This window comes from Staurois parvus, unplaced genomic scaffold, assembly GCF_062004578.1.
Source record: "Staurois parvus isolate SC_StPar_1 unplaced genomic scaffold, SC_StPar_1.0 ptg000820l, whole genome shotgun sequence".
Lineage (NCBI taxonomy): Eukaryota > Metazoa > Chordata > Amphibia > Anura > Ranidae > Staurois > Staurois parvus.
In genome coordinates, this window is record NW_028318616.1 from 635790 (window position 1) to 654636 (window position 18847).

At 42.9% G+C, this 18847-nt stretch overlaps 1 protein-coding gene across 2 annotated transcripts in view; it reads right to left on the reverse strand.

Annotated features, from left to right (window-relative positions):
* CDON (cell adhesion associated, oncogene regulated) overlaps positions 1–18847 on the reverse strand; it is a 182210-nt gene that overhangs the window by 125986 nt on the left and 37377 nt on the right. Inside the window, exon 3 of one of the 2 annotated variants that reach the window (XM_089655124.1) lies at positions 15514–15557. The exons of the other annotated variant lie outside the window; for it this stretch is intronic. The gene's annotated coding sequence lies outside the window, so the exon portion shown is untranslated. The remainder of the gene's footprint in view (positions 1–15513; positions 15558–18847) is intronic. 2 annotated transcript variants of the gene reach the window in all.

An 18847-nucleotide genomic window follows, 5' to 3' on the forward strand; every position in this document is an offset into this window, starting at 1 on the left:
TGCAGCACAGAAGGGCTTAGTCAGGGGGGACTGCAAGCTCTTTTGAACCATGTGGTTCCCTCACCTATGATCACTGTGCGGGATGTAATGCGTGATGGTGCCATTTAGTGTGTCTCGCAAGAGAAACGCAATGCGGCTGCTGGTGGTTGCAGGCGGGGGAACAGGTGTGATTCCTGCACAGGCAACCAGCCCACAGTGTGCAGGATAATGTGAGTCAGGGCTTACTGCAGGTAAAATGCACCTGTCAGTAAATTCTGAATGATCTGAGAAGAGTATGAGACTTATGTCAAACCAATGGCAATGACACAAGCCCAAAGCACATCCAGAGAGGGTCTAATGTGTGTTGAAACAGCCACTTGTATCCTTCAATGGGCGCTTGTGTGACAAAGTGAAACTATAGGAGCACAAATGGGAGACAGTTGTCACTTCATAACAGGAAGTTAAATTTTAAATACTACATTAACATACTAGAGCTTGTATGATTTCAGTGATTCTATTTAGATATACTTTAAGTTTAATGCACATGTGAAAATGTATTTAATGACAGCTATCCATATTAGTAAGGAGGTCTCTATATGCACATGGCATTCACCCAACCATTGCCCCTGTTACACAAACCGTAGTTTTGTGTCAATATAGGAAACTAATAAGATACTACTACTAAAGATTTACATTTCTGACAATATAAACCTCATGATGCGGACAGTTCAGTGCTGCTTTGTTTTCTTCCATTTCCAGGGGAGGTGACCCTTAATAAACAAACTTTGGGTTGGGAAGCCTTGTTAAGGATAACTTCAGCCGGTGACTGCTCTGTGCACTCTCCTCTGTACATTTGTTTAAGCCGATACACATAAAGTTTGCATTTGGTTTTCAAAGATGAGGTGGCTGTGTGTAATGCCATGCTGATAATGGGCATGTATCATATGACTTGTATGTGTGATTTATGTGACACGTATGTGGAAGATTTGACACATGAAGCACCAGTTCCAAGGCTAGCTTGAGTTTCTGGTATTGACCCCGGGATGGTGTCCCTCCCCCAGCCCCTGCAGTGACAGGATCGTGTTTCATGAATACAGGACAGGAGTGCTGAGATCTTGAGTGTGACCAATCAGGAATGAGCCAATGCCCTATACACAGGGGGTCTTTCATGCCTACTCAGGAGGAGGGGAAGACCATGTCTCTGCATTCAACTGCTGTCATGATATATATATATACATACACACTATATTGACAAAAGTATTGGGCCAGCCCTCCAAATCATTGGATTCAGGTGTTCTAAGCACCTCCATGGCCACAGGTGTATAAAACCAAGCCCCTAGGCATGCAGACTGCTTCTACAAACCTTTGGGAAAGAATGGGTCGCTCTCAGGAGCTCAGTGACTCCAAGCGTGGTACCGTGATAGGTTGCCACCTGTGCAATAAGTCCAACTGTGGCATTTCCTGGCTACTAAATATTCCACGGTCAACTGTTGGTGGGATTATAACAAAGTGGAAGCAACTGGGAGCAACAGCCACTCAGCCACCAAGTGGTAGGCCACGTAAAATGACAGAGCAGGGTCAGCACATGCTTAAGCGCACAGTGTGCAGAAGTTGCCAACTGTATGTAGAGTCAATACATAGTCCTTCTGCCACATCCACCAATGTAAGGGACATTCTTTCCACTGAACATTAATGTAAGCAGTATTCTTCCCACTGGCCACCAATGTACAGAGTATTTCTCCCACTGGCCCCAATATACAAAGTATTTCTCCCACTGGCCACCAATGTACAGAGTATTTCTCCCACTGGCCACCAATGTACAGAGTATTTCTCCCACTGGCCACCAATGTAAGGAGCATTCTTTTATTATTATCAGGGTTTCCCTTAGGCTAAGTTCACACCTATGAAGTTTGCGTCTGAGCCGTTTCTGCATTACGTTTTGTGTTGCTTTTTTGCCACGTCTTTACCACATTTTTGATGCATTTTGCGTTTTTTTTTTTCCTTTTTTAATTTTTCTTGTTGCTAGGCAGATTTAAAAATGCAAAACATTTCAAAAACAGGGCAAAAATGCAGCAAAAACGCAATACTTGCTTTTCTGCAGAGTCTCCATTGAAGTCTATAGAACCAAAGACACAACTTTTTGCATTCAAAAAAGTCCCTGACCCTTTCCAAAAAACGCACCGGGTGAAAATGCGCAGATGTGAACATGTCCCATAGGAAATCATGTTAAATGGACTGTACTGAGTTTCTGCAAAATGCAAAACGCTGCAGAAAACGCTTAGGTGTGAACCTAGGGTTAGACCAAGGATTTTTCAGGGCTAAAAAGGTTGAGAAACGCTGAGCTAGAAACAAATGGTGGTAGGACAATGCCAATTATTTTTAATTGAAGAACCATGCAGTATCACAACGCACAAGTGTAAATCCAGCCAAAATGGCGACTGATTCATTATTATTACCAGTAATACAAATAACACAATCCTGCTATTATTTTATTGAACTATACATTCCTTTATGGTGCCCCTAACCCTCTAAGGCCAATGTCACACTTATGAACTTATTGCTGCCGACAACTTGCAGATGACAAGATTACTAATAAGTGGCGTGAAAAAATTTACCTGTGTCCATAGGTCAATCCTTTGCTAAAATGTCACTCACTTGTTGTTGAAAACATCGCTCAGCAGCAAGAGAGCAATGACTTGCTCTGGCAGCCAGCTAAGGAGTGACCCGTGCAAGCTGGTATTTCTTTTCATGTATTTCATGTATTTGCAAATGTGTGCAAACTACTGTATACCCCGGTTTTTAACATAAACTATTAGGACAATTCGGTTTGATGCAGGCTGGTTGGTAAGCTGAGCTGGGAATTTTTCTCTGTTGTTGTTTGCCATTCGTCGCCCTTCCATGTGCTCCTTGCTGTTAAGGCCAGTCATGGGTTGGGGCAGTTGCTGTTTGTTTGTACCGTTGGTAATTTGATGAGAGGGGCGCACTGGACACTTTTGCTGCCATTGTGCTATATGCTTGGTATCCAGTGTGCCCCTGTGCCTTTAAGGAGGGGTGGGCTCCCTCCAGGCATACCTGCCCTCAATCTATCCATTATTAAATATGTGCACCTAGTATGGAGGCTCTCAAAATTGATAGAGTTAGTACTGCAGATAATGCTGGGGTGCCGTGAAGCTTACACATGTATTTGCAAATGTGTGCAAACTAAACACCTGTTTTTAACATGAACTGTTAGACAGGACAATTCAGTTTGATGCAGGCTGGTTGGTAAGTTGAGCTGGGAATTTTTCTTTGTTGTTGTTTGACATGCATCTCCCTTCCAAGTGCTGTTAAGGCCAGTTATAGGTTGGGGCAGTTGCCGTTTGTTTGTACCGCTGGTATTTCTCTGCCCTGCTGTGTTCCACATAGTGACCCAGTGCTGTCACCACAGACAGGAATGCGAGTGTGACATCATGCAGTGATTTCATTGTGTGTGGTCGCTCCTTCATAATTAATATCTGATTAAGAAAAAAAAAAGTCACCACCCATAATGAATCAAGGTGCGCTGCCTGTTGGTATAATGTACAGGTGAGAAATTAAAACAGCATCTTTGAGGGTGTTGGTGAGCTGTTTTCTAGCTGTCTTGCATTGCAAAGGAGCATTCTTCCCACGAACCATCACACTAACGTATCATGAGTTGTAGATATAGTCCCTGAGACCGGGAAGTTCTTTCGAGGGTTCCTCTGTGTCGAGACAGGCTGATCTAGGTTAGTAAAACCTGCGTTGTCTTCTCTGCTCAGTCTATACATAAAATATTCTCACATTCAGCCAAGTGCTAAATGTCAATATGTGAGTTGCTTGGAAACAACCATTTGCCACTTACGGGGAGGGCTGGGGGGGTATAATGATTTTTTTTTTTATTTCACATTGGAGATGACTGTATTGTGGAATGCAGCTTGGCTTCTGAGAAGAGCTGAAAGGATTTACTGAAGAACTGAAACAACTTTTTTTCACGTTCATTCATCTGCTTTGTCTATCCTTCATTGCGGTGGCTGTGAGCTCAGAAAACCGGCCTTTGGAAAGCGATCGTGTCCTGCTGGTTTCATTATTGGACTCTCCGAGTGGGGGCATTCACAGATTTTCTTTGGGAATTCTGTGGGCAAAGATCAAAGCCCCCTTTCCCACCTTTGCTCCCATGTATGCTACAGTATGTCGAGGCCATTTCTGTGCGCCTGCTGTACTGAACACAGAAATTCGGTTCAGCAGCGTCCTGTGTAGCAGGAGGGCGCTCTCAGGTTTTTTCCTGAATACAAGAAGGGTTCAGAGCAGGATGAGCTTTGATGTGTCATATAATAACCAACAATGGTGTTAAATGCAGAGTGCAGAGTGTTTAATAAAGGGTAATATTTCCTGTGCCAACAAGACTGGACAACTATAAGGCCCCATTTACATCTCGTGTAGCGGGAACACGCATTCCTGCTTGCATTTCTTTAGTGTATGTAACGCATAGGGCTGCCCATTCATTTGAATGGGCTGCTCTATGCATGTTTGTCCCTCAAAAGAAGCTCATGCACCTTTTAAGGCAACAAGCTTTGTGAATTTTTTGTGAAAAAAGTAAAATTCAGCTAGCGCTAAAATGGATAGGAGATAGAGCAGCAAATGCACTAAAAGGAAACCTTAAAACCCTCTAAAATACTGTAAAACAAGAACTGCAGCACTAATAATAATGGAAATAAAAGTACATATAAATGCCTGAGGCTCAAATAATAAAACTGTAACACTGTAAAATGGTAAAACCACTAAATATAATGTCCAGATGTGATATATTAGTAAAAGTTCTCATGTGCGTTTGTGGAGATAACAATCAAAATGGTGACTCTAATACTCCCAATTCGGCAATAAAATTCGGTGTCGTGCAGGAAATAGTAAAATTGCGCACTCACCAGATGCGCAATTTATAAGCACAGTAATCAAAACCAGAGGTCCCCTCTGTCCTGGGAGGATAGAGCTCGGTATAGATGCGTTTGGGGTGCCACTAAGAGTGACCAGCACCCAATTGTGCATTGCACGTTTTGCTGTAATTTCAGCATAATTTGGAATCACGGGCAGAATCACATTGATTTTGCCCGCTATTCCAAATCAGTAGGTGTGAATGGGGCCTATTGTAATCATGAGCTAAATACCTGTGTGATTAGTATCCAATGGAAGCTGCAGCTGGCAGGCTATCTTGCTACATGCAAGGTCCAGAGCTCCCAGTGATGCTAAACAGGTGGGTCACTGCCTACACTTTTCCATAGTCACACACAAATCACACAGGATAAACTAAGCCCTGGTTCACATATATGCGGCTGTGCGGGCCGCGTTTTGCGCGGGCACAAGAGCCCATTCATTTGAATGGATGCCCGTGCCCCGTGACACGCAGAGAAGTCCCTGCACTTCTTACGAAAACGCAGCCCGCACGCGAACCTTGGTTCCCAGTACGGTTGCGTTTTCCAGTGCGGGCGGCGTGCCATTAGTACTAATGGCACCTGCCCGCGGGTCCGCATTCCTCTGTGTGGGTGGGTGCACGGATTTTCGTGCGGATCCGCAGCGGCACCACCGGCACATATGTGAACCTAGTCTTAGGCTCCATTCACACTTGAGATGAGCATCTTCGGTTGCTTTTTGGGAAATTTATAGAAGTGTTTTTTTGTGCGTTTCAGGTTTGAAGTCAATGGAAAACTAGCTACTAAGCAACAAAAAGTGCTAAAACACATGTATTCAATGTATTTTTCTGGCACTCCTATTGAAGTATAATGGGGCCAAAATACATGTTGCAAAAGAAGTCTATGTAATTTTTTTAAATGACGAGTTTCAGTCTTCAAGCAACAGTATGCTCAAGTATGAGTAGGCACAATCCTAGTACTAAGCGCTGAAATGCTTCATGTGAAGCTCCTGATAGCTCAGGTGTGAACGGGCCCTGAAGGACCATTGCTGAACAACAGTGTGATTAGCAGCCAATGGAAGCTGCAGTTGCTGGACACTTAGGCTAAGTTCACACTAGCTTTGTAGGCGTTAGACAGGCATTTGGGAAGCGCTTTTAAAGCTCCTCAAACGCCTATGAAAATTCTACACATGGCGGCACACAGTGCTGTTCACGCGGAAGCATTAGCGTTGCAGTAAAATTGACGCCTCATGTCCAGTCAGGAGAAGTTGAAGCCTCCCATTCAATTCTATGATGATGCTCCTCAAACGCCTGGCAGGTGATTGTGGTGCGTTTGTGAGGCCGTTGCAAGGCGTTTACGAGGCATATGCGTAGCGTTAATACCATTAAACCTCATTAAAGCCATTTGTGGTGTGGTTTTAACGCTTGGCAAGCGCCTATCAAACACCTCAAAAACATGCATAGGGCGTTTGGGGAGCATTTGAGGACTGTTAAAAATGCTTTCCAAAAGCCTGTCTAATGTCTGTCAAATGCTATAGAGGCAAGAGTTAGAAATTAGTCAAGTGTGAACGAGCCCTAAGGCTGGCCATACACTATACAATTTTCTGTCCAATTTCCTTTAGATTTACCTTGAACTATGTAGTTCAAAGGCCTGCCTAATTGGATACAATTGAAAGTGTTATTTAGGTTTGACCTCGTATTATATTTGTTTTTGGTAAATCAAAAGCAAAATTCTCAAGAAAATTGTATAATGTATGGCCAGCCTTGCTGTAAGTTGGCCATACAAGGATCAAAATTTGTCCGGTTCAGCAGGGATTGGCCAAATTTCGATCCATATATGGGCAGGAAGGTTGTATAGACGTTGATCTACCAATGGCAACTACCACTTTCCTGTAGAGCAGAGTTACCACTGGAGCAGTTGTTAGAGCAGGGAGTGGGGTAGCGATCCTTAGATCACATGATCTCTGCTTACCACCAGGACTAAGAGAAGCCTACAGAGAACTGATACTCCGCTGCTATTTTGTCTGATTGGACATAGAGCTTTCACAATATTTTCACAATCATTTTGTACCAAGGGAGGCTATATAGATAAAGCCACTGTTGGGTCATTTTGGCATGCTGCAGTGTTGGGAGTACACAGATAGGTACAGGAACATGCCAACTAGGGAGAGATAGGTCTAATGCAGGGAAAGGTTCTTGAGGAGCAGGGATGGAATAGGGATGGCCTCCTGATGTTTGGGGATGAGTGGAAGAACCCTGTTGCCCAACCTGCATCTGGATTGGTGGATCTTTGCTCTCTACCAGGTGCCGCCTGTCAAATAAAAGCTGACCATTGTAAGCACCCCTGTCAGTGGTAATTGGTTTCTCTTTATACTTCAACTGCCACTTTTACTGAACAATTTGGTCTGTTATGGGAAGTTGGAAAATAACAACCTTACTGGTAGGATCTCCAGGTGAAAAATTAAAGGAAAAAAAAGCCTAAGCCCTGGTTTACACCGAATTTCAAAGTGCTGCGATTTGGTCCCATATAAAGTGCAACTTCAAAGTAGCACTGATATAGACACAGGTTCAATTTCAGTGGCATATACAGTGGTGTATTTAAGTTTTGTACTGCCTTAGGCAACACAAAAATTGAGCCCCCTTCCCCACAGAGAGCCTGACATTGAACAACAACCCCCCCTGCTCCTCCCCCATACCCCCCCCAGAGACTTTTTCACTAACACACATTCCCCCCCACGAGAGAGAGAGAGAGAGAGAGAGAGAGAGAGAGAGAGAGAGAGAGAGGCACATCTTCACAGCTCCGGACATCCCTGGGAACGAGAGTCAGGCTTTGCATACACTATCAAGCAGCCTGCAGCATCTCTTTGATCCCACCTGATCTCCAAGCCACAAGTGTCCCTTCTTCCACAAAGAAGTGCTGCCCCCCTGAAAAATGCCGCCCTAGGCAAATGCCTTGTTTGCCTTGTGGTAAACACACCCCTAGGCATTTTACCTTATAGCCGAGGACAGTTAAATTGCACTGAAGTGGTGAAAAAGTAATGCAGGAATTATTTTTCAAATTGCGCTACTTGAAATTGCACCTGTTAAGACAGTGCCATAGAAATATATTAGATGCAACTTCAGGTGCAATTTGTAAATTGCATGTCGAGCAGCGGGTTGAACCAGGGCTACAAACTGGAAAATAATGCAGTCACCACATCTAAGAATTAATACACTGCAATATAGTGAATTTTTGGTTTTGAGTTTAATTGTCAATTTTGAGCGAAACCTTTTAGCATAGCACTGCAAACAATATGAACCAAAGGTATTTTTCCGTCGTAAAAATACAGTCGCCCGAGTGACAGATTTACTCTGTCAGCAGCACTTCCTTCTGATCAAAAATGCCAGGGCTAAACAGCTGCCATGTTTCAATCACTGCTCACTGCACCGCGCTAACTGACCGTCCCTCTTTCTCCATTACAGAGTCCAATCTTCCATCCATTAGTGCTAATCCAGAGAACTGCCAAAGTGGATTGTGTTTCCAGGCAGATCGATGGAAGTCCCTGTAAAGCTGTGTTGCTCATTTGAAGTATGGAAAAAACATTTTAGGCTTTAACTTTTCAAGCATCAATAACCTGGAGCGTTTTACTGCGAGTTGTTGGAGAATCTCGATTTTAGTGTCAGGAAAAAAGTGAAAAGTCTTTTTAAAATCAATCTCCCTCTCTAGTTTGGTTTTAAAGCAGAACTGATTTTGACTCTCCATGCCTGGGACAGAGGAATGCATCTGTCAATCTATGGGGATATAACGACTTCACTGGCAGCGTGCTGTGCTATTGTGTATACGGGTTAAACAAGACCACAGCCAAAACAGGCCAAGAAGCATCTGTGGTTGCCATTACTGCCTACATTTATGGTCACAGCGGTATGTACATGCAGATAATGGCTACACCCCCACAGACGCAGGTGCTAAATGGATTTAGCTATTGCTGACTCTGATTTGGGACCCTAACTTTTTAATATATTTATAAACAATATAGGGTCTGGGATTAAAAATACCATTCCAGTCTTTGCAGATGACACCAAGCTGTGCAGTGGAAAACCGTCCTTACAGGATGTCTCCAATTTACAAGCCGACATCAATGCTCTGTGTAATTGGGCAACTATGTGGCAAATGAGGTTTAATGTTGATAAATGTAAGGTTCTGCACTTGGGGGCTAAGAATATGCATGCATCATACATACTAGGGGGGTACAATGGGGGGAATCAATGGTGGAGAAGGATCTAGGGGTTCTGGTAGATCACAAGCTTAATAATGGCATGCAATGCCAAGCTGCGGGTTCTAAACCAAACGAGAGAGAGAAGGAGAGATCATTTTACCCCATACTAATCATGAGTAAGGACTCATCTGGAATATGTTATTCAGTTTTGGGCACCAATTCACAATAAGAACATTGGGGAACTGGAGAAAGTGCAGAGAAGGGCAACCAAACTGATAAGAGGCATGGAGGAGATCAGCTATGAGGAAAGATTAGAGGAACTGAATTTATTCTCTCTTGAGAAGAGGAGATTAAGGAGAGATATGATCTCCATGTATAATACATAAGGGGGGATATGATCTCCATGTATAATACATAAGGGGGGATATGATCTCCATGTATAATACATAAGGGGGGATATGATCTCCATGTATAATACATAAGGGGGGATATGATCTCCATGTATAATACATAAGGGGGATATGATCTCCATGTATAATACATAAGGGGGGATATGATCAACATGTATAATACATAAGGGGGGATATGATCTCCATGTATAATACATAAGGGGGGATATGATCTCCATGTATAATACATAAGGGGGGATATGATCTCCATGTATAATACATAAGGGGGGATATGATCAACATGTATAATACATAAGGGGGATATGATCACCATGTATAATACATAAGGGGGGATATGATCTCCATGTATAATACATAAGGGGGGGATATGATCACCATGTATAATACATAAGGGGGATATGATCACCATGTATAATACATAAGGGGGGATATGATCACCATGTATAATACATAAGGGGGGATATGATCTCCATGTATAATACATAAGGGGGGATATGATCTCCATGTATAATACATAAGGGGGGGATATGATCACCATGTATAATACATAAGGGGGATATGATCACCATGTATAATACATAAGGGGGGATATGATCTCCATGTATAATACATAAGGGGGATATGATCTTCATGTATAATACATAAGGGGGGATATGATCTCCATGTATAATACATAAGGGGGGATATGATCTCCATGTATAATACATAAGGGGGGATATGATCTCCATGTATAATACATAAGGGGGGATATGTTCTCCATGTATAATACATAAGGGGGGATATGTTCTCCATGTATAATACATAAGGGGGGATATGTTCTCCATGTATAATACATAAGGGGGGATATGTTCTCCATGTATAATACATAAGGGGGGATATGATCTCCATGTATAATACATAAGGGGGGATATGATCACCATGTATAATACATAAGGGGGGATATGTTCTCCATGTATAATACATAAGGGGGGATATGATCACCATGTATAATACATAAGGGGGGATATGTTCTCCATGTATAATACATAAGGGGGGATATGTTCTCCATGTATAATACATAAGGGGGGATATGTTCTCCATGTATAATACATAAGGGGGGATATGATCTCCATGTATAATACATAAGGGGGATATGATCACCATGTATAATACACAAGGGGGGATATGTTCTCCATGTATAATACATAAGGGGGGATATGTTCTCCATGTATAATACATAAGGGGGAATATGATCTCCATGTATAATACATAAGGGGGATATGATCACCATGTATAATACACAAGGGGGGATATGTTCTCCATGTATAATACATAAGGGGGGATATGATCACCATGTATAATACACAAGGGGGGATATGTTCTCCATGTATAATACATAAGGGGGGATATGATCTGCATGTATAATACATAAGGGGGATATGATCTGCATGTATAATACATAAGGGGGATATGATCACCATGTATAATACATAAGGGGGGATATGATCACCATGTATAATACATAAGGGGGGATATGATCTCCATGTATAATACATAAGGGGGGATATGATCTCCACGTATAATACATAAGGGGGGATATGATCTCCATGTATAATACATAAGGGGGGATATGATCTTCATGTATAGAACATAAGGGGAAATATGATCTCCATGTATAATACATAAGGGGGGATATGATCTCCATGTATAATACATAAGGGGGGATATGATCTCCATGTATAATACATAAGGGGGATATGATCTCCATGTATAATACATAAGGGGGGATATGATCTCCATGTATAATACATAAGGGGGATATGATCTTCATGTATAATACATAAGGGGGAATATGATCTCCATGTAAAATACATAAGGGGGGATAAGATCTCCATGTATAATACATAAAGGGGGATATGTTCTCCATGTATAATACATAAGGGGGGATGTGTTCTCCATGTATAATACATAAGGGGGATATGATCACCATGTATAATACATAAGGGGGGATATGTTCTCCATGTATAATACATAAGGGGGATATGTTCTCCATGTATAATACACAAGGGGGGATATGTTCTCCATGTATAATACATAAGGGGGATATGTTCTCCATGTATAATACACAAGGGGGGATATGTTCTCCATGTATAATACATAAGGGGGAATATGATCTCCATGTATAATACATAAGGGGGGATATGATCACCATGTATAATACACAAGGGGGGATATGTTCTCCATGTATAATACATAAGGGGGGGATATGTTCTCCATGTATAATACATAAGGGGGGAATATGATCTCCATGTATAAATACATCAGTGGCTCATATAGTGAACTCGGTGTAGAGCTATTCCCCCTGAGGTCATCACAGAGGACAAGGGGGCACTCTTTACGTCTGGAGGAAAAGAAATTTAATCTCCACATATGAAAAGGTTTCTTCACAGTAAGAGCTGTGAGAATGTGGAATAGACTCCCTCAAGAGTTGGTTCTGGCCAGCTCAGTGGATTGCTTTAAAAAAGTCCTGGATTCTTTTCTAGATACACAGATTATAGCTGGATACTAACATTTATAGGTAAAGTTGATCCAGGGAATATCCGATTGCCTCTCGGGGGATAAGAAAGGATTTTTTTTTTCCCAGCAGGAGCAAATTGGATCATGCTTTGCTGGGTTTTTTTGCCTTCCTCTGGATCAACTGTGGGTGTAGGATTAAAACGTTTTTTTTAAATGGTTAAACTGGATGGACTTTTGTCTTTTTTCAACCAGACTAACTATGTAACTATATATGTAACTATGATGTATTTGGAAACCTACATTGAAAATCATATGAACTGAGGTTTTCCTATTCAGAGTTGTATGTATTATTAAATGTTACACAGCACACCAATGAAATCAGCATGTCAGTATTAAAACAAATCAAGTTATGATATTGGGCTCGTGCACATGGCTGATTAGGGCTATGCATCACCAAGATCAGTATATTTGTGTGGCAGGTACAGCCATATGTTTCCGATCAGCTGCAGATAGGAAGCCTGTACAAACCCATAACAGGCTGATGCTGTGGGCGGCTGTTCACATGTAATCGCACATGGAGCAATGACCTGCAGTCAGGGAAAGATAAGCAGCCCTGGATGCAGACAGCGTTAGTTCAGGGACCCTCACCCACACTGCTGTCAAACTGGGAGCAACAATTGTATACGCGCAGCCCTTGTGTCCTAATCAGGGCTTTTTTTTCAGCCGGAATGTGGGGGAACGCAGTACCTCCAGCACTGAATGTATGTAATGGCAAGGGCTGATGGGGTTACTGCTGCTCCTGCTGAACACAGTGGTTTCTACCGCTGCCTTGTATATCACTACAGGACGTGAACCAGTGGATAAAACCATAGCTTGAGGCAGGGGAGCAAGTATTTTCCCATCCAAATGTTCGAAGGAGTCGTAAAGCGGTGTCATTTCAGACAATGACTGATGGAAAGATAAGCATAGCGCCTCTTCTTTTTCAGGGCCAGTCTGTTTTTTGTAAAGCTTATTCTAACATTTGCCCCAAACAATCAGTTAAGAGCACCATTGACTGCGGTGGAGACCTACAAGAACTGACGAAAAAGGTCTATGAAAACTGCTACGGCATTTGGCAATATATAAAAGAATAAAAGAAATAGCAGACTGATTCTAGCTAAAACCTCAACACAAACAGAAGTGGGGTATGGTATCTGTCATGTCGCTGGCTGTTTGGGATGTTGCTATATACTGTAAAATACAGAGTACGGAGGTTTACTATTGCTCCTGGCGGAAAAATATATTCAGTATTATCAAACAACACCCTTCTTTCTGCTGTGAGAGAGCCCAGTCTCACTATGGATAACTTGTGCATTATGCAATTGAAAAAACAGTCACACCTTCAATATTTGCAGTCCAGTTTCATAGCTGCCAGCAGAACTTCCAGGGACATTTTGCATATCTACATTTTTTGAGGCAAACACCTTTGGGGATGGATGAATTGTTACAGCTACACAACTGCTCTTGGAAAAAAACAGATGCACACATTTCAGGTGTAAAAAAAACAAAAACAAAAACAAAAAAAAATTATATATATATATATATATATATATATATATATATATATATATATCTTATTACATGTAGTTATATAGTGCCATCAATTTACGCAGCGCTTTACATATATATTGTACATTCACAGCATTCCCTAACCCTCAAGGGGTGTACAATCTAAAGTCCCTAACTTACATTCATACATATACATACTAGGGCCAATTTAGAGAGAGAGAGAGAGACTGCATATAGTTTTTAATATGTGAGTATACATATCTCATGCCTGAGAGATTGCCGTGGAAGCCAGTCGACGCTACTACAGTGATTGCTGCGTTCTTCCAGGTTCCGTGCAAGCAGCTTCCACTCTGCGCACTGACCGCGGGGGGTGACATGCTCAGCACTGCCCCAATTCACAGAATATCCTGTACAGTATTTGTTTTTAAAGTGTTACTTAACCCAGGATACTGCATTCACTATATCTGATCTCCCCGGACCCTGCATTCGCTATATCCGCTCTCCCCGGACCCTGCATTCACTATATCTGATCTCCCAGGACCCTGCATTCACTATATCTGATCTCCCCGGACCCTGCATTCGCTATATCCGCTCTCCCCGGACCCTGCAGTCACTATATCTGGTCTCCCCGGACCCCGCATTCACTATATCTGGTCTCCCCGGACCCTGCATTCACTATATCTGGACTCCCAGGACCCAGCATTCACTATATCTGGTCTCCCCGGACCCTGCATTCACTATATCTGGTCTCCCAGGACCCTGCATTCACTATATCTGATCTCCCCGGACCCTGCATTCACTATATCTGGTCTCCCCGGACCCTGCATTCACTATATCTGGTCTCCCAGGACCCTGCATTCACTATATCTGATCTCCCCGGACCCTGCATTCACTATATCCACTCTCCCCGGACCCTGCATTCACTATATCTGGTCTCCCCGGACCCTGCATTCACTATATCCAGTCTCCCCGGACCCTGCATTCACTATATCCGGTCTCCCCGGACCCTGCATTCACTATATCCAGTCTCCCCGGACCCTGCATTCACTATATCCTCTCTCCCCAGACCCTGCATTCACTATATCCGCTCTCCCCGGACCCTGCATTCACTATATCCGGTCTCCCCGGACCCTGCATTCACTATATCCGGTCTCCCCGGACCCTGCATTCACTATATCTGGTCTCCCTGGACCCTGCATTCTCTATATCTGGTCTTCCACAGTACACAGAAAATAGAAATGCAATTATTTTAGTAAATATAAATGGCTAAATACCTTTTCTCATCAGCAGTTAGAGCAGTCTTGTGACTTCTATCAGTGTTCAGCAGAGTACAGGTTAAAGCTTGTAGGAGGACATTTCTTTCTCCCCTGATTGTCCTATGAGGCAGCATGACCCCTGACCCTCTCTCTGGACAGCGCTGATCATGTCTACCCTCCCAAGAAAAAGGAAAATCTCTAGCAATACACACCAAACTGAGCATGTGCAGATTGCACCCAAGGCTCTGTTCTATCAGCAGATGGATTGGGGACAGTGGAAGAAGGGGAGGATCAGAGAAGACAGGATCAAACAATCTTTTTACACAATGCAGAGGATTAACCCCTTAGGTTCCACAGTGAGTATAGCATTATCTAAATCTTGCCTATGCTGACTGGACAACCTTCTGTGTTCAGTAAACAGTAGGCCAGCAGCTTGGCACAGAACCTGGAAGCAAGAGCAAATGACTGGAGTAGCAGTGATTAGTTAGATTAGTCCAATTTGGACCAATGTAACTATGTATAAATAATTACTATACCTGGAACTCTTCTTTAAGAGAACCTGTTGTGTTGCCCTGTATGGACAAAGTATTTGATTGCTTTAATCCAAATGTCTTGTGGCTAATCCCTTAATTTTGTAAGCCGGGCAAAGTTTTCTCATATTGAAAATGTCATGTATTCCATATATTTACATTCATCTGCTGCATACAGTAACTTTATGGCGCGCTTACCTGGAGCAGCTGGCTGGGAGACAGACTGTCTGAGTGCCAAATTCCTACAGGCAAAACATATAAAATAACAAAGCAATGTTATTAAGTGAATTACGTATTCTAGCAAATCCACTGGCACCAACGTGATCAGATTAACAGCTGTCAGTCCTGCTCTGCTCTCTGTCATACTTCTACATTGCCGTGATGAGATCATTCAACACTCTGCAGGGAGCATGGGCAGTGTATAGCGCGGCATTAGTGCAGGATTGGCAGTGTTGCAGCTGGAGGAACCATTAGTTCTGGATGATGGAGAAGTATGCTATGACCTGTAGTTCATCTACAACTAGAATGATGCTGGGGCTTATGGGAACAAATAGAGAGGTAGCAGGTAAGGTGGACCAGCAGAATTATCTTTCATTTGCAAGGAACCAGTTCCATGTTTGCAATTAACAGAGCATTAAAGCCCAACTCTAACGAGCATTAATTTACCTGTAATTAGTCTGTTTGGGACAAGCTGGTCTAAGAGAACTACATCCTACACTAACAGATGGTCCCGCTGTAAAAAAAAATGTATGTAGCATCAGCTATTTACAGTATACAGTGCTGGGTGTCATTAGTACCCAGAACCAGTGGTGTATTTACGTTTTGTGCTGCCCTAAGCAACACAAAAATTGGAGCCCCCCTTCCTGCGGAGAGACCCTGACATTGACCAACAACCCCTCTGCCCCCTTCCCCCCCCCCCCCGAGAGAGTTTTCCACCAACACACATTCCCCCCCCCACCGGCAAGAGAGAGAAAGACACACACCTTCACAGCTCCGGACATCCATGGGAAGGAGAGTCAGGCTCTGTATTCACTATCAAGCAGCCCGCAGCCTCTCTTGGATCCCACCTGGTCCTCATGCCGCAAGTGTTCCTTCTTCCAGGGGGCTTCCCCCTGAAAAATGCCGCCCAAGGCAAATGCCTTGTGGAAATACACCCCTGTCCAGAACAAAATTGTCAGGCTTAGAGATGCTCAGCCATTCACAGGAAGCTTTGTATTTATGAAAGAATACTAGGTTTCCTTTGATTGGCTGAGGTGGAGAAGAGGACTGATAATGTCACAAACTCTACCGCAGCCAATCAGAGGATGCCTTGTATTCATTCATTAAATTACAAGGCTTCCTGTGAATGGCTGAGCAGCGCTCAGCCCGACTCACCTTTGTTTCGGGAGTGGGACAGGAAGTCCCCATCCTGCTGCCAGAACACAGCATTGTATACTGTATGTAGCTGATGCAGCTATACAGCACTGACAGTGAGCACATGTATTAGTGAAGGAAATAGTGCTTCTGGACCAGTTTGCTCCAAACACGCTATTTAAAGTTAAATGAAAGCTGTAGTTAGGCTTGAAGGTTCCAGATCCTTTCACACCATACTGCACATAAAAAAACTCACCAAAATGCATCAAAAATGCATTTTATTGATGTGCATTTAACATTCATGCACATTGAATTGCATTATGTTGCATTTTTTATATGGTCTTCGTGACAGCACTATTCACTGGTTCTCATCCTACCTAGCCCACCACACCTTTAGTGTCACCTGCAATTCTACTTCCTCCTCTCCTCTTCCTTTCTCTGTCAGGGTCCCCCAAGGTTCTGTTCTTGGACCTCTCCTATTCTCAATCTACACCTCCACACTGGGCCAGTTAATAGCCTCCTATGGCTTCCAATACTATTTCTATGTTGATGACACCCAAATCTAACTCTCTACCCCTTAGCTCACTCCATCAGTCTCCGCACACATCACTAATTTACTAATGGATATATCAGCCTGGATGTCACACCACTTCCCCAAACTCAATCTATCCATAACAGAGCTCATAATATTTCCCCCCCCTCGTGCCCCTTGCCCTGACTTCTAGGTGTAATCTTGGACTCTGAACTCTCCTTTCAGCCCCACATCCAATAAATGTCCAAAGCTTGCCGCCTCAACCTCCGCAACATCTCTAAAATACGCTCCTTCCTAACCAATGACACCACAGAGCTCCTAATTCACTCCCTGGTTATCTCTTGCCTCAACTACTGCAACTCCATTCTCAATGGCTTACCTTTAGGCTATCCCCCCTTCAGTCTATCATGAATGCTGCTGCCAGACACATCCACCATACCAACTGCTCAGTGTCTGCTACCCCTCTATGCCAATACTTCCACTGGCTTCTACTCACCCAATGAATTCAATTCAAATTACTAACAACGACTTACAAAGCCATCCACAACTTGGCCCCCAGCTACACTACTAACCTGGTCTCAAAATACATACCTAATCGTTTCCTCCGTTCCTACCAAGACCTCCTGCTCTCTAGCTCAATTGTCACCTCCTCCCACCTCACCTCCAGGACTTCTCTCGAGCCTCTCCCATCCTATGGAACAACCTACCTCTATCTGCCCGACTAGCTACTACTCTGTCCGCTATTAGACAATCCCTGAAAACCCTTCTCGTCAGAGAAGCCTATCCTGCCTCCATCTAACATCTATATTTTTATTTTCTCCATCAGCTCATCCCCCACAGTTATGACCTTTTGCATCTGTTGACTCTACTTTTCAGATTGTAAGCTCTAACGAGCAGGGCCCTCCTTGTATATATACAATTATATTGTAATTGTACTGTCTACCCTCATGTTGTAAAGCTTATATTGTAAAGCGCTGCGTAAACTGTTGGCGCTATATAAATCCTGTATAATAATAATCTCCATGTCATCCATTTGAATAGACTGGTCCCTGGAAGACTCAAAATACTAACAATTTATTTTTTATATCTTTACTTACTTTCAGTTTACATGCATTGCATTAAAATGCAGGCAGGTTGCGTTTTAACACAATGTAATGCAACGTATTGTACATGTATACAACATTGTGGTGTGAATGAGGCACATAGAAAATCATTGTCTTCTATGTGTCCTTGCACTGAGTTTGTGCAGAAAAACACAGGTGAATGCACATGGTGTGAATGAGCCCCAAGAGTGCAGGACTGGCAGCCATGATATTGTAGGACAATTACATGACTACAAAGCTCCCACATGCCCAGTAACAAGGTCCCAGGGAGCAATGCAGAGAATAGTTCAGCAGCTTTATTCTCTTGGGGAACGCTCATCTGGTTGCACAGCACCCAGGGCAAAACTGATCATTAATCAAAGCAGGCTTGTGTCTATAGACATTGGATGGAAAGAGGAAGCTTTTAACGAAACAGTTACTGACCACATATTTTTCCCATTATTAGTAGAAAACAGCAATCTCTGCTTTTTAGAAAATGTTCTGTGTAAAAGAGTTGATTCTAAGTAAGGGAATTCTCTTCTGGGTGCCAAAGAGTGTGTGCCTA